Below are 26,971 nucleotides of genomic sequence, written 5' to 3'. Positions count from 1 at the left end.
AAGTAGGTGTACACTTAATGAATTTGACACTAGTAAAAGAGCCTAACGCTGTAACGTAGCACTGATATAATTTTTTTTAATTCAATTTCAGATCTCTTTTCCAGTGAGTGTGTCTCAAATTAAATAAAATCTTGCTTAGCTAAAACAGAAAATGGGCTACTGAGATTAATAACAAGAAATATAAAATAAACAGTTGAATTTTTTTTTCTAATTACATAACAATTTGCGTCTTCTGTAGTCAAATATATTGATCCTTAACTTTTTGTTATTGCATGGTTGACTCACTTGAAAACAAGGAAACTTGTAAGTAATTATATTTGCAGTTTATAGACTGCATATACATCGGAAAATGATTGCCTTTATAAAGATATGATATTTTTACTCTAAATTACTTTCCCACATTTGTGAAATATGCAGGACGTAGTCAGGCTGCAGCGAACCTAAATGTGTCCTTCATAGTGTGTGTCTATAAATACATTTGTAGCTCTACCCCTGAAGAAGCTGCTGAGAATTTCTTGCATTCACCCTATGTAGTATAGTAGCTACCAGTCACACATGCAACAGTCCATTCACTCGCTCCATTAAACAGTCTAGGGGATGTCTTATTGCAGAATTTGGATGTGTTATTGCAGAAATTTAACAGAAGATTGGTGAGGGGATATGGGATATGCCAAAATTCTTAACAATTAGCAGAGGACACTGTTCTTTTGATAAACATAGCACAGTCTAGCTCTCACAGCTGGGAACCAAAGAGTAGTTCACAAAATCTATTAGTACAGTCTATTTACTCAAAGCTGGGGACCATGAGGTAGCTCTATTGTAAAGTGTCATGGCTGGAGACCATGAGATAGCTCTAGAACAGGTAAAGTATCATTGCCAGGAACCATGAGATAGCTCCATAATAGTTAAAGTTTTATAGCTAGAGGTCTTGACATATGTCTCTGCAGGGGATCCAGTCCAGGTCAGTCCAGAGTTGCTTCAGGGACAAGCAGCCCCCTGAAGTTCACAAATCCAATACTTATGGGAAAAAAAGACTGTCTGCCCAGGGCTTCAGGCTATTTATCACCTCCCAGGCCATCTTCTTGGCACACCTACCTAGCGATTGGCCAGGGTATGGTAAATATTCAGGCCATTCATTTGAATTTCTGCCCTAAGCTTTGGATGCTTCTCCCAGAGGCAGGGGGAAACTGTGAAAAGGCAAATTATCACTGACCCTCTGATTACAGAGTAAGCTAAAACTAAATTTACCAAGCATCCTATAGTAGGAGGGTGCTACACATTAATTCATTGTTATAATTCATTCAGATCCACCATGTGATGCTATTGCAAAGAAAAAACTGACAAAATCAGCTTGGCCAAATAGCAAGAAAACCTATTTTCCCCTCAGATCTCGGTACTGAATGTTTTACATCTAGACATTTGCTTTTAAAAACTGAATTTAGATTGATATAAAAGGGTTAAGACCACTTTAACATGTTGTATTTTGTAATTTAATTAACTGATGATGGGATAGTTTTTCCATTTTCTAGGCTTATGTGCTGATTTTTTACATCTACAATGGTTGAATGAATGAAATATCACTCCAAATGTTATTTCTTACCAGGCCTAATTTCCTTCTGTCTGTCTTAAGTATTTGTATGTAATCTTTGTAAATCATTTACAGTACATGATCTAAAAGTAAAAAACTGGGCAAAATATTTTAATGCTTCAGAAATATCATAGTCATGTTTCCTCCAGATGCTACAGGCAATACTAAACTCTAATATATTAGAAGCCTATCGCAATGCAGCAATCTGTCTGATAAGTTTAAGAATGTTATGTGTTAAAAAGAACTAGACTTTCTCTGTCCAGAAAATCATTTTTTAAATCAATATGCTCCTGAACAAAACTTCAAAGTCTTTCCTGATTTTTGTTAGATTTTAGGAAGCTTTTAATACATATTGTCAGGTCATCTGAGACCAGGTGACAGCTGCACTCCGTAGGAGTCGGAAGTGCACCGCTAGGTAGTGGACCTTAGGACTGACTGCTGCGGATTATACCCAGGGAGATTCAAGACACAGGTCTAGAGGATCACTAACACAGATCCCAATGGGAGCTGGAGCATAGATTCCCCAGGTCGCGGAATCTAAGAGCCAGCGGGTGTTCACCAGAGCCTCCAGTGGTGAGGATGAACTTCGCTGCAGTCTGGCTCCAGGTCGCAGCCCCTAGGGTCTCACAGCTCACGCTCACAGTAGACTACAGGAGAAGGAAGTAGCAGGCTGGGACGACAAGGATAGTAAGGGGATAAGGCAGAGGTCAGGGCAACTAGCAGACAGGAACAACAGAATACACACCAAAGGTTCAGGATCACAGGCAGACAGGGATGGTCAGGGACATGCAAAAGGTCAAGGTCAAAAGCAGACAGGAATCGTTGAGAACACGCCAAGGTCGGTAACAGAGTCAAACATAGAGCACACGGCAAGCAGAACCCAGGAAGCCAAACACACAATGAATACACAATGGTTGATCAGCACTGTTGGCTTGCAGTGCACAGGTTAATATAGGGTTCCCTGATAGGGCCTGGGTCGGAGCCATGCTTAGAGGAGAGGTTATAAAAACCACCAGGTGGAAGTGGCTGACCTCTTAGTCAGAACACATGAGGGGAGGTAAGCAACCAGAGGAAGATCACTGCATAACCATGACACATATTGTGATATAATATGTTGTACCTGTTTCTGTGAAAGTTGCTTAAATAGGTATAACTGTTTAAAGGACCACAGAATAAAACATACAATATACTGGTGAACATATGCCTCAGTACCGCACTGATATTTAGTGGTTACCAATAATGTGAATACTATGTTAGCTATATTTACATGCAGGCTGAAGGCTTCATTCACAAAATAAGCCTTCAGCATACAGATGGCACTGCAGCCTAAAGGTGGCAGTGTACGCATCTTCTCAACATTTTTGCACATCATGGCAGACTTTATCCCTGTGTGCCTTTCTCCAGCAATGCAAGATTGTGCTCCCACTTACTGTCTATCTGTTGCTGCCTTTTTCTGTTGGTTTTCCTCCAGCCTGGAGGACAAATCAGTAATGGTTACTGGTAATGGGCTAATTTTGTCACAGTTCCAAAGCATATGAAGTAGATCTCCGGAATGCTTATGCCATTTGTGACACTCTGGCTTCTCTCTCTTACGCATCTGATAAAGTTGAAGTGGCATATAGTAAATCCTATGCAATACATATTTGGATTAGTCTATCTCTGGCAGAAAAAGTAGTAAGTGTAAGTGTGAAGAATCTCTTCCTAGTTTAATCTGAAAGGTCTGGGATATTGGTCAACCAGCAGGCCTTTAAAGTTTGCAAGATCGTAGATTTGCCCTGTATTAAGATCATATAGAAGGAGGAAATTAGCCTATAATGTTCAGGGTGTAACAAGATATTTTCCACTACAGAGTTACAATATCTTCCTGAGCCCTAGTTGAGCTCTGGTAGTATGTTTTAATTGGAGGTACCTGAAATGCCATAAATTCGGGATATTCAGTTATTGCAACTGAGAGAAGGATTTAAAATATCCACCATCATATAGCTGATGCACATATTTCAGACTTCTTAAGGCCTGGAGATATGCATCAGGCAAATTGAAAAAATGAGAAGAAGTAGGGTTAAACCATAGTGGTTCATTAGGAGAGATGGATTGAGAGACTCTGAAAGGATAAACAATATCCATATTTTTTTAATGATACTCTTAACATGTCTGTACCATCAGTTGATTGAAAAGATCTCCTTTAAATTAAATTAGTCAGTGCTTTGTTAGAAGAAACCAGAGCTGCTTCAGAGGTTTGTTAGAGAACCTTAGTGAACAAACAGCATCATGGAGGCCAATGAACACACCCGACAGGTCAGGGATAAGGTTATTGAGAAGTTTAAAGCAGGGTTAGGTTATAAAAAAATATCGCAAGCTTTGAACATTTCACGGAGCACTGTTCAATCCATCATACGAAAATGGAAGAGGGATGGCACAACTGCAAATTTACCAAGACATGGCCATCCACCTAAACTGACAGGCCGGGCAAGGAGAGAATTATTTAGAGAAGAAGCCATGAGGCCCATGGTAACACTGGAGGAGCTGCAGAGATCCACAGCTCAGATGGGAGAATTTGTCGTCAGGACAATTATTAGTTGTGCCCTCCACAAATCTAGCCTTTATGGAAAAGTGTCAAGAAAAAAGTAATTGTTGAAACAAAGCCATAAGAAGTCCCATTTGCAGTTTGCGAGAAGCCATGTGGGGAACACAGCAAACCTGAGGAAATAGATGCACTGGTCAGATGAGACCAAAATTTAAATATTGGCCAGAATTCCAATCGTGTGTACGCGGCATTAGCAGTTGTTTTTACATCAGGCTATAAATGACTTTTCTATAATTTGGGAGTCATATTTCTCCAGTAAGCCTCTTGCTGTGTCCTAAAGTTTGGGGAGTTAATTTGAAGAATTTGTATTTGGTGCAGCACAATTGTATGGTCTAATATTGTATAATTTGAAGTATTTGCATCACAGAGAGGGTGGTGGAGGGGGGAGGAATACACTGTTTTATCCTAAATCCTTCATAACTCCGGCCACATACCCCTCATCTCTCTTGATTGGGTCTGGCTCATTGATACTCTCCGGGTGGTCCAAGAAAAGATGTTGCAATTAACAACTGACAGATCTCAACTTTTTATTTAATCTATGCCAGATTGCTAAGATTTATTATGACCTCAATACATCAGATTGGACAGTGGATGTTACTCTGTTAGAATAAGTGACCATTTGAACTTTGTTACTTTCTCACACATTAAATGTTATATATTAAAAAAATAAAAAACTTTTGCACATGTAAAATAAGTAATTTTGCTGCTGCTGTCTATTTTATTGTATCTTTTCTGTATATATTTTCTTGCGATATTTTTTTCTTTTCATTAAAAGATATTTAAAAATTGTAAATGTTTTAAAACAAAATTTAAATAGTCTATGGCCTCTTTGAAGAAAGCTACAGGATTTTAAAACTCTATTTCTGTCTGGTGTAGCACTGGGTATTGTAGCCATTTTGTAAAGGTCAAAATAGCTATATCAGATACTGTGAACAATGCATGTTTTCAATAAAACACATGGTGGCAGCTATAGCTTGTATGGTTAAAGAATTAAGTGTGAGGACAACCTCCCACAGTAATGATCATTCCCAGGCTGCTGGCACTTATATTGTTGTTTCATAAGCTGGAAATTATCCGTGTAGGGAGAGGAAGAGACTGCCATTGTCGCAGTCCACTTTTTATATAGGAATTTGTGAGTAAACTGAGGTTCTTAGGCAGCCTGTAGATGGATCATTTGTTTTTCTTCAACCAGCAGGTTGAAGGAAAAAAACTGGACAGATTCCCCTATCCACACATTTGACATGGATAAGGAAATGGTCCCTGCTATTGTATTATGACAACGGGGAGGCTTTCCTGCCATCAGAATACACTTATCAGCAGACATGTGCATTTAGTTCGGAATCGAAATTGTCAGGGAAATAGCCGCAGTCTCATAAGATACGTCCGTGTTAACGCGCGTCGGCGCCTACGCAAGCGCAAAGTAGTTGCTAGACGTACGACCGACGCGACGCCTAACCGGGCGGGCTTACGCGGCGATGCCACGAATACGCAACGTACTAGGCGTAGACGTACGATCGCTCCGACGCGCCCGCGACGTGACCCGGTCAGGCTGCCTATTTAAACGTTCGCCTGACACTCCTGCATTGCTGGATTATCGTCAGCTCTCCTGTGAACCTGTACCTGTGCTTCCTGTTATCCGATCTTCTGTGTACCGACCCGGCCTGTTTGACCCGTTCCTGTTGTTCTCCTGGCTCCGACTCCTGGCTTGTACCTGACGCTCCAGATCTGCTTCCTGCACCCGACCTCGGCTTGTTTGACCATTCTCTGGATTTCCGCTGCCTACTCTCGGATCTCCTAAGCACAGTTGTCCATCCAGGCTTGTCCATCTGTTACCTGGTCTCTACTATTGCTACCTGGCAACCTGTGCTACTGTGGGCACTACATCCTTGTGTCAACTTCAGGGTTGTACTGCGCTCGGCCGCAAGGGGAGCCCTCTCAGCATTTCGGCCTCATCCTAGATCGTGACAGAAATTCAGGAAGAATTTTTCGATATTCATGAATTTCCAAATCACAAAAGAAGATGAGGGAGACGGGGAGCCAAATGTTCTTCTGGGTTGTAATTGTTTTTGCGATAATGTGCAATATTTCTCATGTGATGTTTTATTGTATGAAACCAGTACACATTACACAAACATCGTAAGTTCTGTTCAGTAACGAGAAAAATTATGCGGTTTTCTCCTTCAGTAATTTTCTTTTGTAAGGTCTGAATTGGCTGTTGAAATTTGTGTACACACTATATGAAAATCTTATGATTGTTTCAAAAAGTGAATTTTCCCTCTGATTATCATATAATTTGTAGGCCTCATTAGTGATTGCCAAATCGGTTACAGGGTAGATTTACCATTCCATAGATAGGGTCATACAAAGTTATGGACTATATTTTTCAAATTTGGGCAAAATGTGACATTTCCCACTCCATCAAACAAAAATTTGTTTTTCAGCCACAGGGGAGGGGACAATGTTAACTGACAGGGTTTTCTCAGCTTTTGTACGATCACCAAAAATTATTCTTTTTCTGGGAACATATCTGCATATGGCAAGAACCAACTATGATATTTTCTTTGTCCCACCCCCCCTCCCCCCAAACCTGTTCTAACAGCAGTGGATGGTGTGCACAAGTGAAGGGATAACATGCTTGTAATAACTATACTCAACTTAATTTTCATGCATGTGCATCTTAACCACTTCAGCCCCGGAAGATTTGGCTGCTGAATGACCTGGCCTTTTGTTGCGATTCTCCACTGCGTCACTTTAACTGACAATTGTGCTGTTGTGTGACGTTGCACCCAAACAAAATTAACGCCCTTTTTTTCCCCACAAATAGTTTTCTTTTGGTGGTATCTGATTGCGGTATTTATTTTTTGCACTATAAACAAAATAAGAGTGACAATTTAGAAAAAAAAAACGCATTATTGTTTGCTTTTTGCTATAATAAATATCCCCATTTTTTTAAAAGAAAAAGCTAATTTCTTCATCAGTTTAGGCCGCTATGCATTCTTCTACATGTTTTTGGAAAAAAAAATCACAATAAGTTATATTGATTGGTTTGCGCAAAAGTTATAGCATCTACAAAATAGGGGATAGATTTATAGCATTTTTTTTTTTTTTTTTACTAGTAATTGCAGCGATCTGCAATTTTTAGCGGGACTGTGACATTATGATGGAAAAATCGGACACTTTTGACACATTTTTGGGACCATTGGCATTTATACAGAGATCAGTGCTATAAAAATGCACTAATCACTGTAAAAATGTCACAGGCAGGGAAGGGGTTAACACTAGGGGGCGATCAAGGGGTTTACCGTGTTCCCTAGGTCTGTGTCCTGATTGGCCGAATCTTTCACTGCTTCAGCCAATCAGGGCTTGCAATGCATTGTTCAGTGCCGCAATGCATTGAGGTTGGTTCGGGGATGCTTCGGGGGTCTGAACAAATGGTCGAATGATCCATTTGTTCAGCTGTTTGGCAAACGACCAAACAACGAAAGTTCGGCCCGAACTTATGCTCGAGCTGAACCGTTTGCCCATCCCTAGTCAAAAGTGTCTGATCTGTCCACCGCTACAAATTGCAGATCACCGCCATTACTAGTAAAAAATTAAAATAATAATAAAAAATGCCATAAATCTTTCCTATAATTTGTAGACTCTATAACTTTTGCGCAAACCAATACGCTTATTGCGATTTATTCTACCAAAAATATTTAGAAAAATATATCAGCCTAAAGTGATGAAAAAATTGTTTTTTAAAAACATTTTGGGGATATTTATTATAGCAAAAAGTAAAAAATATTTTACAAAATTGTTTTCAAAATTGTCACTCATGTTTTGCTCGTGAGGTGATCAAATACCACCAAAAGAAAGCTCTATTTGTGGGGAAAAAAAGTATGTCAGTTTTGCTTGGGTACAACATTGCATGACCGCGCAATTGTCAGTTAAATTGATGCAGTGCTATATTGCAAAAGATGGCCTGGTAATTAAGCAGCCAAATGTTCCGGTTAGTAAGCGGTTAAAGAATGTTCAGGGTGACTGTCATAAAAAAAAAAAAACAATAATTAAAATTGGACTGTATTACTAATGTTAGCACTTGCAGACTACATTATATTATTTTATGGATATGCATTGAGACAGTTTTCTTTGGGCCAGCTTTTTACGAAGCCACCTATTGCTAGGTTGCAACATGTGCTTTAACTTGGACAAACTTGGAACAAACTGTGCAGTTAAAGTACTTTTTAATTTGCAGTACATTTAAAAAGTCAATGCAGGTTATAGATCAATAAAGCAGTGAACACTAGCTGTTTGTGCTTAAGTGAGGTCAGAAATGATGCATTCACCAATGTTCAGACATTAGATATGTGGGCAGCAGGACATTCTTGGAAGAAATTATCCTTTTACCTTATGAACCCATCGTTTACCCTAACTGTAAAATGAGACTGCAGATTGCATACATTAACAAGCCACAAGATCTAACACCCCTGATAATGTCTTTAACTGCTGATGTCTTGCTTTATTATCTAATGGACATAATAGATCAGTTGGATTCATTCTTTAACTACCAATGTGTGTAAATCATGGATAATCAATAAGCAAGGATTTATTAGTTGTCATTGAAAATTAATATGTCTTCTCCTCGGAAGCAATGAGATACACTGATACAGTCGTATAATTAATAAGAAAAAATGAACATTCTAGTTTCATTATGACTTGGATATAATCCATATTTAAAGGGTTGTTTGAACTTTTATCTGTAGTGAATATTAGTTCTGTCCAACACATTATTGCAAGGAATCACGTGCAGTCATCATTGCTTTGCACAAAAAGGGATTCACAGGCAAGGATATTGCTGCTTCTAAGATTATATCTAAATCAACCATTTATTGGATCATCAATAACTTCAAGGAGAGAGGTTCAATTGTTGTGAAGAAGGCTTCAGGGAAAGTCCAGCAAGTGCCAGGACTGTCTCCTACAGTTGAATCAGCTGCAGGATCAGGGCACTACCAGTGCAGAGTTGCTCAGGAATGGTAGCAGGCAGGTGTGAGTGCATCTGCACACACAGTGAAGCAAAGACTTTTGGAGGATGGCCTGGTGTCAAGAAGGGCAGCTAAGAAGCCACTGATAATCTGCCAAAGGTACAGGGATTGGATTGATGAGGACTGGAGTAAAGTCAAACACAGTCATGAATAAAGAACTGTACAAAAACCACCTCCAGGAGCAACTTCTCCCAACCATCCAAGAACAGTTTGGTGACAAACAATGCCTTTTCCAGCAAGATGGAGCACCTTGCCATAAGGCAAAAGTGATAACTAAGTGGCTTGGGGAACAAGACATCAACATTTTGGGTCCATGGCCAGGAAACTCCCCAGACCCTAATCCCATTGAGAACTTGTGGTCAATCCTCAAGAGGCGGTGAAAAAACCCCCCACAAATTCTGACAACAGCGCTGAACAAAATAAATTAAAATTAAATACTAAAATACTGCGGCTAGGGGATTCCCCTTAAAATCCATACCAGTCATAAGGGCCTGGTATGCCCCTGCAGGGGAACTCATGCCTGTTTTATTATTAGAGAGGTGACATTGTCGCTTATTTCTCGCGCTCGCTGCAATAGGAATATGTGACATTTTCCTATTGCAGCCAGTGCGACATGTACAGTATCCTGTCGCTGAGAACCAGCGCAATGGGAACGTGCTGGAAACATATACTCGTGGTACTGTAAATTGAAAACTATGGTTTAAGCTAATTTTTATTTTTGTACTTAGTATAAATTATACTGCGTGTCACTGTGGACTATATTATGATTTAGTGTGCATGGAGTGCTGTGGTGCAATAAAGAGGAGTCCTGGAGGGTGGGAGGTCATGTCTTTGATCTCTCTAAAGGGAAGATGAATTAGATGTTATTATTAGGGATAAGCTGAACACCCCCCAGTTTGGTTCGCAGCTGAACATGCGAACAGGCGAAAAATGTGTGAGAACACAGTCTATGGGATGTGAACTTGAAAAATCAAAAGTGCTCATATTAAATACTTATATGCATGTTATTGCCATAAAAAGTGTTTGGGGACTCGGGTTCTGCCCCAGGGAACATGTATCATTGCAAAAAAAAAAGTATTTTCAGGAGCCATGATCTAATAATGCTTAAAGTGAAATAAAAAATAAATATTTATTTAAATATCATGCCTGGGGAATCTCCTTAATCTGCCTGTAAAGCAGCACATCTTTCCCATGTTTGTAACAGTACCACAGCAAAATTACATTTGTAAAGGAACATTTCATTTAAAACTGCCCGCAGCTGTAGATAAAAATCATGGAAAAAAATGGCGTGAGTCCCCCCCTCTCCAGTCCAATACTAGGCCCTTTGGGTCTGGTATGAATATTAAGGGAAACCCCACGCCAAGTACCCCAAGCATTATATAATCTGAACAACAGTATATATACTATACGGCCTGCCCTATATACTCAGAAAAATTGGGTCTTAGGTTTTGGTGGTGCCAGAACACTGGGCGCAGGAACGGTCCCTGCTGTGAAATATTATATAAACAAATTGTAATTACATGACCCTGTTAAACAAGGGCAGAAAAATTGGGCCTTTGGTTGTGGTGGCGCCAGAAGCCTGTAACCCCTCACAGTTACTCTTGTTAGGCGCAGGAACGGGCCCTGCTTAACTATTAAATCCAAAAATTACAAATGTTAGTATTAAAAATGTTAATTACATGCCCCTGTTAAACACTGTATTATATACTGTGTACATCGCCCGAAGTGTATTAGAAACTATACACCACCGAATGCACTGTATATATAGGCTACACTGAATGCAGAGTATATATATATATATATATATATATATATATATATATATATATATATATATATATATATATATATATTAATACACTGCCTGCACTAACTGAATATAGAGTAAACACTGAATATAAAGTCTATGCTAAATGCAGAGTATAGCATGCAGGTCAGGTACATGCTTTGGCCAGTCATCATACAGCAATGCACTGCGATCTTGCAATGAATTATGGGGAGTTCCGCAGCACTCGAATTTCCCGCGAATGCCCCATATGTTTGGTTCATTTTAGAACAAACGAACACCACATGTTCGGGTCAAACTTACATTTGACTCAAACCACGGGCTCATCCCTAGTTTTTATATAGTCTGTGTGCAAATTCCCACAATCTGGAGAAATATGGAACTATTCGCTGTACTTCCCAGGGAAGGGGCGTAGGAGAAGGGGGGGGGGTGAGAGTCATTCAATTCATATCCAATTACACATGCCCTTGCGCAACATACACTATTTTTTGGTAAATATAAAGCAACGTGTAACCAGATTGTAACAAGTGTTTTTCATTTAGACTGGACAAATGCACAACTGAGATTGAGAGCAAATGAAAGATTTGACCACCCTAATTGGTTATTGAACTGTTAAAACCATGGCTGCCTTCATTTGGATTTGGTTAATACGTGGCACAGGTGCCATATAAGGACTATAAGTTTTTACATTAAATGGAGAACAATCAGTATAAAGTCACTCAGAAGTTATTGTCAGTCTAATAGACCAAAAAACGAGGAAAACATCAAGGGGTATGAATATTTTTTTAGGTACTGTATGTTTATAATGTACGTAAATACTATGGTTATTTTGATTTCAGCATTGTTTGTTCATAAATTTTTGTTGGTGTCAACTGGTATGATAACAAATACAACAGCTGCAGAGAGTCCTTGAAATGAACATGTTTAACAATAAGTATTTGTTGGGAATTTTAAGTGTTAATTCTTGCACAGTACCTGTATCTGAAGAGGTCCCAACCTTTGTGTTTCCCACTTTTGCTTGATGGCTTGACCTGCGTGTAAATAGGGAGAACATTGTAAATAAAAGTAACTGTTACTTTTGTGACAAACTGTTAAGATATCTAAGCACCTCCAAAATGTTAGCATATTTGTTTGGGTGGTATATGGGAAAAGTCATGAATTAACTCTGGACAAAAGGTCTACATGGCAAATAAATGACTTCATAATTCACCACTGTTCAAAAATATTTGCTTTTACCATCTATTTTCAGGTCATAAAATGTGCTTAACAAATGCTCAGTATACAGTATATAAGGGAACAGTCTACAAAGGAATCTTTGAAGGTAATTGTGGGAGGTGTGTAGGGTATATACAGTATGTCTATCATCATCTTTGCCTATTCATAATTGGTTAGCTGTTCCTGACCAGTCGCTCTTATCCATTCACTCATAGCTCTTTGGCCATCAAACTCCCATGCCACCCAGGTCAATTCTGACATTTCTCTCATACATGTAAAATATTTTTTTTATTACTTAGAACCTAAAAAATTGGAGTGGGTGTTGCAATTATTTATGTCATGTGGTATTTACGCAGTGGTTTTTCAAATGCAAATGGATAATTTAATCCACTGTAGTTTGTTGCCATTGCACATGCGTGTGCAATTTTAAAGTGTCACGTGTTTGGTTTCTATTTACTGAAATGGTCTTACTGAAAAAAAAAAGCACAACACTCACAGTGAAGAGAACTAAAGGAATATTTGGTAATCACAAATGACCATGACTAAAGGGGTTTTTAGGCCTAAAACCACCTTTTGCTTGCCCAAACAACTGTAATACAGCCAACTGATAGATGACCAAATACATTCCACTAATATCTTTAAAAAAGGGTAGTTATAGTTATAATTTATTTACCGAGGAGTGAAGAACATTTACCTCCCATGTTGACAATCAGCATAAAATCTCCTACTTTATGATTAAAAGAAACCTGGCATGAAAGTGCTGGGACCAATCCTGTTTAATTTGTTCCTAAATGACCTGGAGGATGGGGTAAACAGTTCAATCTCAGTATTTGCAGACGATGCTAAGCTAAGCAGGGCAATAACTTCTCTGCAGGATGTGGAAACCTTGCAAAAAGATCTGAATAAATTAATGGGGTGGGCAACTACGAGGCGAATGAGGTTCAATGTAGAAAAATTTAAAATAATGCATTTGGGTGGCAAAAATAGGAATGCAATCTATACATTGGTGGGAGAAATCTAGGATGGGAAAGGACCTGGAGGTCCTAGTAGGTGATAGGCTCGGCAATGGCAAGCTGCTGCTAACAAAGCAAACAGAATATTGGCATGCATTAAAAAGGGGATTCATTCCAGAGATAAAACGACAATTCTCCCGCTCTACAAGACTCTGGTCCGGCCACACCTAGAGTATGCTGTCCAGTGCTGGGCACCAGTCCTCAGGAAGGATGTACTGGAAATGGAGCAAGTACAAAGAAGGGCAACAAAGCTAATAAGGGGTCTGGAGGATATTAGTTATGAGGAAAGGTTGCAAGCACTGAACTTATTCTCTCTAGAGTAGAGAAGCTTGAGAGGGGATATGATTTCAATTTACAAATACCGTACTGGTAACCACACAATAGGGATACAACTTTTTTGCGGAAGGGAGTTTAACAAGACTCAGGGCCACTCATTAAAATTAGAAGAAAAGAGATTTAACCTTAAACTACGTAGAGGGTTCTTTACTGTAAGAGTGGCAAGGATGTGGAATTCCCTTCCACAGGGGGTGGTCTCAGGGGGGAGCATCAATAGTTTCTTGAAATGATTAGATAAGCACCTGAACAACCACAACATACAGGGATTGTTTCAGCCAGTCCTTTTAGACGCCAGGGATTTAATACCTAAATGTACCTGTATGTCAGTAAAGTGGCTTCAGGGAAACCAGAATTCAAATACCAACAAATTCAGATTAGCTCACAGCCTGTCATGCAAAATGGAGTCTCAACATCTCCATATAGTAAGCATGGCTTTCTAACACTTGCAAGTGAAGCAGTGGCCCTAAACTTCTGTACTGCTGCACCAGATACATCACCAATATGATAGCAGTAATTAGCCAGCCACAAATACTAGGCTGAAAATGGCTTTATGTCTACTGCTTCTGTTTCGAGGATTTTTTTTAGAATTCTAACAGATCTTTGCTTCAAGAGAAATGATAATGATGCATAGAAACCCAAGATCAGATCAATCGATCAGATGTCAACTGCCCCTAAAATGGCTTCAGGAAAGTCGATACTGGCTGGATCCTCTGGGTTACTGCACTCTGGACATTATAATTTCTTTGCAATGTCTTTTTTTAATAGGCCCATCAGTCATACTTCAGCCAACATAGGTTTTGATAGTCTTCAAACACAATTATTGATTGATTGATAACCCAATTTTCAAGTCATTAGCCTGCTTTGTGTGTGCTATGACTGAACTAGTTAAGGTCTGTCAGCTTAACTGGTGATTCGGAAAAGAGTACATTCCTCTCCATTACTAACATTTGAAAGCAATAGAGCACCAGCTAGGAGGCCAAATTGCTTAATATATTTGCTTTGCTGGCCAATTTTATATCATCTAAGTCACTTAGAGACTAAGCAGTGGTGTGTCACAAAGTGCAGGCCCACATTAAGGAGTAGCAGCTACAGACAGTAATTTGTTAGATGAAAAAACTTGCTTGTCAAGATGGTGAAATAGTTGTGAAATGCTTTGAGCCAAGTCAAATTCCTTTTACTGTACTAGAATGAATTTGAGCAAACCTCATTATTTAAATAGATAGATAGACAGATAGATAGATAGATAGATAGATAGATAGATAGATAGATAGATAGATAGATAGATAGATAGATAGATACAGCTTTTCTGTAGAGATAATCCATAGCAAGAGAAGCAATTTATCCTTTCTTTACATTTGACCTGTTAATGTTACATCAGTTGACGCAGGATGGCCACATCATGTTAGAGGGGCATTTGACATGTAATTTAATTTTCTTTTCTTTTTTTTGCTTTTATGTACTTATTATTATTCAATTGCGCTGTCAATGAACTCCACATGTTTTTCCAAACACAACACAAATATTATGTTTAAAAATACATGCATTAAAGTTTTAAGTCAAACAAAAAGCAAAGCAATGTTGCATAAAATTAGCAATCCATATAGAGTATTTCACAAAAGTGAGTACACCCCTCATATTTTTGTAAATATTTTATTATATCTTTTCATGTGACAACATTGAAGAAATTACACTTTGCTACAATGTAAAGTAGTGGGTGTACAGCTTGTATAAAAATGTAAATTTGCTGTCCCCTCAAAATAACTCAACACATATCCATTAATGTATAAACCGCTGGCAACAAAAGTGAGTATACCCCTAAGTGAAAATGTCCAAATTGGGCCCAATTAGCCATTTTCCCTCCCCAATGTCATGTGACTCGTTAGTGTTACAAGGTCTTAGGTGTGAATGGGGAGCAGATGTGTTAAATTTGATGTTATCGCTCTCACTCTCTTATACTGGTCACTGGAAGTTCAACATGGCAAAGAACTCTCTGAGGATCTAAAGTGTTAGGTTTATAATTTTGCTCAGTGTATATCCCATAGTTTGTAGATTCTATAACATGCACGTAAACCAATCAATATATGCTTATTGTTTTTTTGTTTTGTTTTTTACCAAAAACATGTAGAAGAATACTACATACTAAATGTATGAAGAAATTAAATTTTTTAAATACTTTTTTATTGGATGTGTTTTATAACAGAAAGTAAAATGTATTGTTTTTTTTGTTTTGTTTTTTCAGAATTGTCAGTCTATCGCATATCGTATATCGCAAAACACAAAAAAAATGCATTTGTGTGTATGTCACTACCATTTCCAATATTCCTGTATATTTTGCTCTCTAACATGCTCATTTACACAAAATTATAAACACAACACTTTTGTATTTTCCCCTATTTATTATGAGCTGAACTTAAAAGATCTATGACTTTTTCTATGTACACAAAAGGCCTATTTATCTCAAATATTGTTCACAAATCTGTTTAAATCTGTGTTAGTGAGCACTTCTCCTTTGCCGAGATAATCCATCTACCTCACAAGATGCTGATTAGACAGCATGATTATTGCACAGGTGTGCTTTAGGCTGGTTACAATAAAATGTTACTCTAAAATGTGCAATTTTATCACATAGCACAATGCCTACAGATGTCACAAGTTTTGAGGGAGCGTGCAATTGGTATGCTGACTGCAGGAATGTCCACCAGAGCTGTTGCCCTTGAATGTAATGTTAGCTTCTCTACCATAAGCCGTCTCCAAAGGTGTTTCAGAGAATTTGGAAGTACATCCAACCGGCCTCACAACCGCAAACCATGTGTAACCACACCCACCCAGGACCTCCACATCCGGCATCTTCACCTCCAAGATTGTCTGAGACCAGACACCTGGACAGCTGCTGCAACAAACTATTTGCATAACCAGAATTTCTGCACAAACTGTCAGAAACCGTCTCGGGGAAGCTCATCTGCATGCTCGTCTTCCTCATTGGGGTCATGACCTAACTGCAGTCTGTCATTGTAACCGACTTGAGTGGGCAATTGCTCACATTCCATGGTATCTGGCACTTTGGAGAGGTGTTCTCTTCAAGGATGAATCACAGTTTTAGCTGTACAGGGCAGATGGCAGACAGCATGTATAGTGTCGTCTGGGCGAGCGGTTTGCTGATGTCAACATTGTGGATCGAGTGGCCCATGGTGGCGGTGAGGTTATGGTATGGGCAGGCATATGTTACGGACAATGAACACAGGTGCATTTTATTGATGGCATTTGGAATGCACAGAGATACTGTAACGAGATCCTGAGGCCCATTGCTGTGCCATTCATCCACGACCATCACCTCATGTTGCAGCATGATAATGCACAGCCCTGTGTTGCAAGGATCTGTTCATAATTCCTGGAAGCTGAAAACATCCCAGTTCTTGCATGGCCAGCATACTCACCGGACATGTCACCCTTTGAGCATGTTTGGGATGCTCTGGATCAGTATATATATATGACAGCATGTTCCAGTTCCTGCCAATATCCAGCAACTTTGCGCGGTCTTTGAAGAGGAATGGATCAACATTCCACAGGCCACATTCAAAAACCTGATCAACTCTATGCGAAGGAGATGTGCTGCACTGAATGAGGCAAATGGTGCTCACACCAGATACTGACTGATTTTCGGATCTCCTCCGACCCCTCAATACATTTAAGGGTGGCCTTTTATTGTGGCCAGCCTAAGGCACACCTGTGCAATAATCATGCTGTCTAATCAGCATCTTGACATGCCACACCTATGAGGTGGATGGATTATCTCAGCAATTATCCAGCGGTAGTTTAAGGTAAATCAATTCTCATCAAACTTCACTGAGTGTCTTTTTAAAGTGGACCTTCACCCTCTTCCACTACTTTCCTCCGCTTAGGCGCGTTTAGCAGCTTTTAGCAGTCTTAAGCGCTTTTTCTGCCCAAATTCTGCTGCTGGATGGATGCACTGGCATATGCTAACATGGAGGGGTGTCTAGAGGCAGGGAAAAAATATTCCAGAAGCCCCTAGAAACAGCTGTAAAACCATTCAGTGTGCATGAGACCTAAACGGGGCTAGTTACAGCTGATAAGGGAAACATCCACAAATAAATGTTCTGTAACTAAATTGAATTGGTTGCATTTTTTAACTAGTTACAAAACCATTGACAAACATATCTGTAAGTGGCTAGTAAAAAAGTACATACTATTGTTTAATACTTTTTGTTGATATTTCAATTTAAATGTAGATCCACAATTAAAGAATTGGCTGAGAAAACTATAATTGTAACATTATCCAGTTGCAACTGTACAATAAAAGCTAATTAGTTCAGAATGATACATATTAAATGTTGAAGCACATTTCCAGCACAATTAACCACTAGCGGACCACCGCGCCCCAATATACGTCCTTAGGCTTCATGTACATTGGATGTTTTTACAACCTCTCCTGAATGATTTAACTTGTCAGATAGTAATTCACATTTAAAATGTCCATTTTGCCACGTTTAGCTGGGTTTTTTCCCGCGTTTTGCGGTGTTTGCGTTTAGAAGCTTTTCTAAAAAAAAAGTTTTTTTTGTTTTGTTTTTTTAAATGGCCAAAAATAAAAAAAGCCTATAAACATAATGTGGCTAATCACGGGTTACCGCGTTTAGATGCATTTGGCGTCTGAAATTTCAGAAACTTCGGCCTCTGAAATAATTTTTTGCCTTCAAAAAAAGGCCTATAAACGCAACTGCCTAAAAACGACAGTAAACGAACCTGTGTACATGTACACATAAGATAACATTGAATGAGTTCAGGGGCAGTTGAATAAACTGCCTCTGAACATCCTTTAAGCAGCAGCAGTGTACATGGGGCCTTACTTTGAAGGGGGATATCGTTGTTATGGCAGCAGCAAGCTGCCATAACCCTGTGGTATCCTCTTGTTCGGCTGGAGGTCCACTTCAAGATAACTATGATCATGGTGGGAGTGGGACTCCCCCTCCCGCTGCACTCCGGTGCCCTCCAGCGCTTACTGTAGCCGCCGGCAGTGGCGGAGGTGATCGGATGCTGTCACTAGCTGGGCATGGAGACGAGTGAGGGGAAGATTGCTCCCACCCATCTCCATGACATTGCAGGGTGGAAGTGACGTCAAAACGTCACTTCCACCCAAAGCTCTTAAAGGTCAATTTTTTTAATTTGTTTTTTTAAAGGACAATTTTTTTTTATTGCATTTTATTGTAAGTATGAGATCTGAGGTCTTTTTGGCCCCAGATCTCATATTTAAGAGGTCATGTCATGCTTGTTTTCCATTACAGGGGATATTTGCATTCCTTGCAATAGAAATAAAAATGACACTTTTTTTTTTCTAAAAACAGTGTAAAATTAAAAAATAAAAGGTAAAATAAATAAGAGAAAAAAATGTTTTAAAACGTGCCCCGTCCCACTGAGGTTGCATGCAGAATCAAATGCATACATGAGTAGCACCCACATATGAAATGGTGTTCAAACCACACATGTGAGGTATTGATGCGATCGGTAGAGTGAGAGAAATAATTATAGCCCTAGACCTCCTCTATAACTCAAAACATGCAACCTGTAAAATTTTGTCGCCATGCCATGAGCGGGTACAATTACTGTTGTCTTATTTTTTAAATGAAAAAAAGTGTATTTTTTCAAAAAAAAAGTGCGCTTGTAAGATCGCTGCGCAATTACAGTGTGACAGAAAGTATTGCAACGACTGCCATTTTATTCCCTAGGGTGTTAAAAAAAAAAGAATAATGTTTGGGGGTTCTAAGTCATTCTCTGGCAAAAAAAACAGTTTTTAACTTGTAAACAACACATCTAAAAAAAGAGGCTAGGTCCTTAAGTAGTTAATTATACAAGAAACTAGTTACAGCTGATAAGAGAAACATCCAAGAATAAATTACTGTAGTTAAATTGAATTGGTAGTATGTTTTAGACAGGTGGAAAACTGTTGGCAAACCTATCTTTAAGCGACCAGTAACAAATTACATACGACCATCTTATTACATTTTGTCAATAATTAGATTTAGATGTGGCTTCACAAATAAACAGTTGTCTAATTCACTCTTTAATGGAACAACCATTTTGAAAAAAGTACTGTACTATATTCTGAAAATTGTGTGAATTTTATAAATACAATGATAGTGTTTATTTTGTTCTTTTTTTTGAGTACCAAATGTTTAATAATCAGAAACAGCTTGCCATTTTCGGACAAATGCCATAATGTATATATTGATAGCTACGTTTTAAAGAAAGTCAGTGACAGAGGCAGCAAACAGAGGTTGCAAGCTTAGATAAAGTTATCAACGTATTTTTCTCTGAACATTTAAAGCACAAGGGACATTACTTACTAATAATTGAATATGTTCTTTGTGCTGCTCTCTCCTATATAAGTTAAAATCTTCCTCCTGTGCTTCCCCCTTACCTCTGCTGCTATACACTACCAGTGTGGTAGGGATTAATACAGCTGACGGGCCTTTGACAGGCACTCATCAAGAGTGCCATCTATGCTCGCCCTTTTCCACCCCCTTCATTCACAAAAGTTTGTACTATAGCTTCTATGAATGCAAAATTATCTATAAATGGATGAGGTAGACCTTTCTATCATCCATCCGTCCTCCATTCATAGATCTTTTTCATTCATAGAAGCTTTGGTACAGCTTCTATGAATGGAAGAGTGGAAGAGAGGGTGGACATATTTGGCATTCTTTATGAGTTTCTGTCAAAGGTCATATTTATTGACTCCTATCACACTTGAAGTTTACAGCAAGGAAGTGGTATCAGAGAAGTAATGCAAGAGCCAGAAGCACAAGGAACATATCAGGTTAATAGTAAGTACCGTATATACTCGAGTATAGGCCGACCCGAATATAAGCCGAGGCCCCCAATTTACCCCCAAAAAAACTGGCAAACTTATTGACTCGTGTATAAGCCGAGGGTGAGACATGCCTGTCCATCCCTGTGTGTGTGTCCGTCCATCCCTGTGTGTCCGTCCATCCCTGTGTGTCCGTCCATCCCTGTGTGTCCGTCCATCCCTGTGTGTCCGTCCATCCATCCCTGTGTGTGTGTGTGTCCATCCATCCATCCATCCCTGTGTGTGTGTGTCTCCATCCATCCATCCATCCATCCCTGTGTGTGTGTGTCTCCATCCATCCATCCATCCATCCCTGTGTGTGTGTGTCTCCATCCATCCATCCCTGTGTGTGTCTCCATCCGTGTGTGTGTGTGTGTGTGTGTGTGTGTGTGTGTGTGTGTGTGTGTGTGTGTGTGTGTGTGTCCAGCCTACCTTTGTCCCGAGCCTCCGTCCCGTGCCTTGCCTCCTTGCCTCCGTCCCGTGCCGTGCCTTGCCTTGCCTCCTTGCATCCGTCCCGTGTCGTGCCTTGCCTTGCCTTGCCCCCGTCCCGTCCCGTCCCGTGCCGTCCCGTGCCCTCTTCGTCGGCGGCCATTGTAAAGTTCAAAAGCTGCGCCGCCGCCTTCGCCTGTGATAGGCGGAACACTGAATTTCCCAGCAGCCTGTGTTCCGCCTATCACAGACGTCGTATCATCCTCGTCCGTAGTACGAGGATGATACGACGTCCGTGATAGGCGGAACACAGGCTGCTGGGAAATTCAGTGTTCCGCCTATCACAGGCGAAGGCGGAGCCGGAGGCGCGGCTTTTGAATAGAATGGCCGCTGTCTGTCTGCTCGACACGCTGATCGAGCGGGCAGACAGCGATGACTCGAGTATAAGCCGAGGGGGGCACTTTCAGCCTCAAAAAAGAGGCTGAAAATCTCGGCTTATACTCGAGTATATACGGTAATGTCCCTTGTAATGATTTTAGTTTTTTTACTAAACTTTGGATTTTATTATTGAACTATGCATGCATGGAGATGACAGCCAGGTGTCCAACATTTTCAGAAGGTAATCATCAATATCCACCTTTAAATTTATCTTAAAGAGGGTTAAAGTTACCATTTAATAGTACCTATGTAAGCTCCTAATTTTAAGAGGTTATAACCCTAAAAAAAACTGTTTCTTTAAAGCAGGTTAAACAGCATAGTGCTTGTGCTGTCTAATTTGTCCCTTTCTATGCTGTAAAAAACCTGTTTGATCCTACTGGTTCCGGTGTGCCCCTAGGTCCGGAGTGTCAAACTGGTGTCCATCCAGCTGTTGCGGAACTATCATACTTCTGCCTGTGGGAGTCATGCTTTTAACTTTCAGCCTTGCAATGCCTTGCAATAGACTTGTAGTTCTGCAACAACTGGAGAGCCACCAGTTTGACACTTATGCCCTAGGTGAAATAACCTCGGCAATCATGGCTTCTGTGCCTCCGTTATCCTGCTGTGTTAGAGTTTCTCCTCTCTCCCCCTTCTCCCCCTCCCTGCCTGTCAGTTCCTAGTGTGTGAGTGATCTCTTGCCCGCCCCTCCCCTCCTGCTGCTGTTAGTAGTTGGCAGTAAAGTCAGAGAGTAGGATTACTGCCACCCTCTCTGTTCTAATAAGGTATACTACGCAGTGTAAATGTTTTTTTTAAATGTTGCTGCCAAAAAAATTATTTCTGATCGCCTCTGTGTGGTCATGTGACCTTGAGATGCTTTCAACCCCTGATCTAAGGAGTATGGCGGGATAGGCTAAGTGGACAACACAGTGGTCAAGTGACAGAGGTGATCTGAAATTAGGTATTTAGCAGCATCATTTTAAAAAAAAATACACTGTGTAGTATACATTATTAGAACAGAGGGGCTGGCAGTAATCCTACTCTCTGACTTTACAACCACTTTAACCTACTGTCCTGTCCCAACTCTCTAGCAATTACTAACTGCTGGGAAACATTGTCAAAGTTGAAAGCTGTTGCATCATCATTCATTTCCACGTTGGCTGGAATCATTCTTGTTTTATTGTCTTTTTTATTGATAGCCACCGGTGCTATGTTATGATAATAAATACTCAGTCAAAAGAGAAAAAAATCATTCTTACCAACCAGAAAAGGAGAGACCTCACAGTATCCAGGCAGAATTGCTAAACTGGAGATAATAGTAAGTAATTGGTACTGGACTTTATAGGCACTAAGGTACCTCAGTGCCTATAAAGTCCAGTACCAATTCCGTATTATTATCTCCAATCAAAGGGACATGGCACATACATAGACCATTTTGGTATCCACAGTGCCATCCTGTGGTGATACCACAAATCATGCCCTGTACACACGACCGGTTTTCCCGTCGGAATAAACTCTGAAGGTTTTTCCAATGGAGTTCCAACGGAATTCCGCTGAAACTGTCTTGCGTACACACGATCACACCAAAGTCCGATCGCCAAGAACGCGGTGTTGTACAACACATACGACGTGACTAGAAAAAGTAAGTTCAATAGCCAGTAGCCAATAGCTTCCGTCTCGTACTTGTTTCAGAGCATGCATCGTTTTTGGTCCGTCAGAACAGCATACAGATGAGCGGTTTTCCTGATAGGAATTGGTTCCGTCGGAAATATTTAAAACATGTTGTATTTCTAGGTCCGTCAGAATTTTCAAAAAAAAAGTCAGATGAGGCATACACATGATCAGAATATACGATGAAAAGCTTCCATCTGACTTTTTCTGTCGGACATTCTGCTCGTGTATACGCAGCATCCGTTTTTTGAGAATTGCTAAACACACTCTGTAATCTTGCATATCGAACTTATAAAATGAAAGTTGATCTTTACACAGAGTTTCACAGCTGCTAGCTAGGTATTGCTAGAAAGCTGTTGAAGTGCAATAGAAAGCTTACAACAGCCTATATGAAATGCTATAGCTAGATAAGATAGCATACTGGAATTGAGAAACACTGGTCTAGCTCATAAAGAAATGCAAAGCATTGAAGCATTTAAAGCAATAATAGTCTAAGTATCACTGTTATTGGAAAGCACTTTAACATAAAACAATTATTTCTACGTAGGACTAAATAGGTGGGTCCCTGAACATTTTCATTCACAAGTCACCACTACTAATATAGACAAATCAATACAGGACAAATAATTTGCTTGAATTCAGAATTAATTGTTACTGGTAGTTATTTGGGGTTTCCAGCATCATACTTTATGTCATTCTTACAATGTTAAAGCACTTATCTGCTTACCATTCCACTGTGTTAATTTTGAAATAGGATGGGAAGATTTAATCTTTGGATGAAATGAATAGGTTTTCATGCTGTCTTCATCTAGCATTCCTAACAACAATTCCTTTATTATGCAGGTTGTCATGTGCATGGACATTTTTAGTAGGTCATTCTGATATTTGTCACCACGACCACCATTTTTATACTTTTGATGCTGCAAATATGAATACATGCCTTTATTCCTGCCGATGAAAGGACTGTGGGTTTATTTTAAAAAAAAGACCATTTATCATGAAAAATCTCCTCCTCTAAAACAGGCAGTAGGCATAAAAAGTTCTGACTTTATTCATGCCTTAAAGCTCCCTTCTGTGTCTGCCTAAACCAACAAATACAGAAAAGCACCACATCAACATCCTTGTCAGAATGAATAATCTAAAATTAATGTGCACTTGTCTGCATGTATTACCGTTCCTGACAGGGAAAGCTTGCCTGCACTGGCTAGAAACCGACAATCCTTCACAAGCAGTTTTCTCACTGCCAAGGTCTCACAGAAAATAGAAAGCACAAAGGAGCCAAGCACTCTGATTCTAAATGATATGTACAATGATTCCTGACACATAAAACTATTAAGTGAATCCACTCAAGACCACAATGCAATCGTTTGTTTCAGGCTTTTATAGTTGACTGTTGCTGCCTTTCTTCGATTCAGGTTTACCCTCAGTGAAATTGTATGTAATCTGTTTAAATATCTGATAAGTAGCTATTGATTTCGGAATCAAACAGATAATGGTTGTATATGTCTTACTATAAACAATCTGATACATAGATAAGCCTCAGGGAATTACTTGTGTCCATCCACCCCAACTATAATAATAAATCCACCCTGTTATCTCTAGAGTACATTCAAATACCTACTTTATATAAGTGGACAATCTAAATTGCTATTAAATTATTATGAAGAAAAAGCTCAAAAATGGTATGTTTGCCTGTAAAACCTCTGCTCTTTCCATTTTCTCATATTTACTTGTTAGTATTTTCTTTTTATTATCTTGTTCTCCATGATTTTAATCTCTTGTGTTTCAGTGATATGAAACATTGCACATTGCATATGAAGAATACAAAAGAACACATGCAGTTACGTATATATTTTTTGTACATTTAATAAATAAATATAAAAAAAGGAACATACATTTCGCATTTACTCTACTTATCATATGCAGAGTAGTAAGCACCCATTTCCTATTACTGTGCTACTTAAAGTAGAAAAAAAAAACTTTGCGAATGATTGCATGCTACTGTTTCTTTATCTTTTAACATTGTGTCAGAGGTTTGGGTACATTCTTCTACCCACCGGACAAAACAAATAGACTCCCCAGGCATATGGGGAGGTTGTAAAGCAGTGTATTCATTGTAAGCTGCTGAATGAGTTGCTGAAAGCTTCAATGCCTCCTGACATAACCTATTGCTATGGCCGGTTGGGAGAAGAAAGGTGCTGTTGTAGAATTTATGTGAGGCTGAACTGAAAGGATTAAGAAAGGATTATAACTCCAGCTGGGATAAAAATTGCCAGTAAACTTACATAGCTTACGTGAGCCTCTTTAAATTGTGCAGTGCATATTGCTTCTGCTTAACGTTACTATCCAGCACTGGCTGAATAGATGATGAGAGTCATTGTTCGATCGAATAGAATTGTACGTAACGACCAGTTTGTTCTTTATATTCTTCATATCTTGGGTAGGCAGGATTATTTCTAAGACAAGTCTTAACCCCTGTTAATGGCCCCCAAAAAAGCTTTTTTTTAAGAAGTAAAAGTTATTTCTCTTTCAAAGAAAACAATCTTCTCACATTAGTTATTTGTAGGGGCTTTTATACAGTATATAAAGTATACATATATACAGGAATAACATTCAAAAGTTTAGTTTAAGTAAACACTTCAGCGGGATGCAGTCTGTTTTTCTAAACAACAAATCCTTAAAGCGGGGTTCCAACCTAAAGTGGAACGTGGAACTTCTGCTCATCGGAACCCTTCCCCCCTCCGGTGTCACAGTTGGCACCTTTCAGGGGGGTGCAGATATCTGTCTAAGACAGGTATTTGCACCCACATCCGGGCATAGACTCCCACGGGAGTGTATGCTGTTTCCTGTCCCAGTGCGCTGTCTACTGGGACACACACGGGTCCCAGAGACAGCGCGGACCATTCCTATTGCGCTGCGCGACTCGCGAATGCGCAGTAGGGAACTGGGAAGTGAAGCCGCAACGCTTACCTTCCGGATTCCCTAACCTAGAATGGCGGCGGCAGCAGCCGAGAGCCGAGCGATTGATCGGCCTCGGCTGCCGACATCGCTGGACCCTGGGACAGGTGAGTGTCCATTTATTAAAAGTCAGCAGCTGTAGTATTTATGGCTGCTGGCTTTTAATAAATATTTCTTTCAGTGAAATCCCTCTTTAACGTACAACGTACAACTAAAGGCATACTTTTTCACTTTGGCAATAATAAGGGAGGGTTATAACCCCTGATAGTTGTTTTTAGTCTCATAGGGGAGATTTCCATTCACTTCTTGTCACATAGCCAGAACAAGAAGTGAGAGGAAATCTCTCCAAAGTGGGGGGGGGGGGGGGGGCTGGGGTGGCACCAGGGTCACCAGAACTAGTATTCTCCCACTGGACAATTTATCCTCCATCACTGTTCTGGCATCAATTCAAAATTTGGATTTTCTTTTACTTTTACTTTCGATGATAACCCTTAACACAACAAATAGAACGAGTGAATTACCCGAAAAGGGGCATAGACAGCTATAAAAAATGACAGGTTTTCTAATCCATCTCCACTCTATCCAGAACTCCAAAAATGTGTTGCCTTTAGTTATGCTGTAATGATAAATCAATCCCAAAACTACAAAGACACCTCCCACCACCACCCCAAGTGATGACATCATGCAGTATGCACCATAAAAAGACTTAAAACAAAGTACAGCAACATTCAGCTAAAGCTAGTACATAACACAAGTAAACGCTATATCTGTGGGAGCCTAAAAACTGTTATTGAACAATTAGGGTTGAACAGTTTTTTTGTGATTGGTGGGAAGACCTTCCACCTGGAATCTTGTAGTAACCATTTATGGTGGTATGATGGGAAGTGGGGTACATATCAGATCTGCTAAACCGAAAACCTTGTGTTTAACTTTTCTCTCTGAACTTTCTGAATTTGTTCACTAACTGCTTTGTTGAATCTCCATTATAATTTTTTTTTATTTTATTATTTTATTGTGTGTTACCTCAGCAGGTGGAATGGCAATTCTGTGGTAGATTGTGGTTGTCCCCCAATTTTATAGCTAGCTTGATCCTC

At 39.6% G+C, this 26,971-nt stretch overlaps 1 protein-coding gene across 1 annotated transcript in view; it reads right to left on the bottom strand.

Annotated features, from left to right (window-relative positions):
* The window catches only part of CDH20 (cadherin 20), a 545,380-nt gene that overhangs the window by 398,752 nt on the left and 119,657 nt on the right, over positions 1-26,971 (bottom strand). The window contains exon 2 of the mRNA XM_077492049.1: positions 11,958-12,013. The gene's annotated coding sequence lies outside the window, so the exon portion shown is untranslated. The remainder of the gene's footprint in view (positions 1-11,957; positions 12,014-26,971) is intronic.

Source organism: Lithobates pipiens, unplaced genomic scaffold (assembly GCF_037356315.1).
Source record: "Lithobates pipiens isolate NorthernLeopardFrog02 unplaced genomic scaffold, aLitPip1_a1.2 Scaffold_19, whole genome shotgun sequence".
Classification (NCBI taxonomy): domain Eukaryota; kingdom Metazoa; phylum Chordata; class Amphibia; order Anura; family Ranidae; genus Lithobates; species Lithobates pipiens.
The sequence above is the reverse complement of the archived record's forward strand: the minus strand, read 5'-3'. Positions and strand labels throughout refer to the sequence as shown.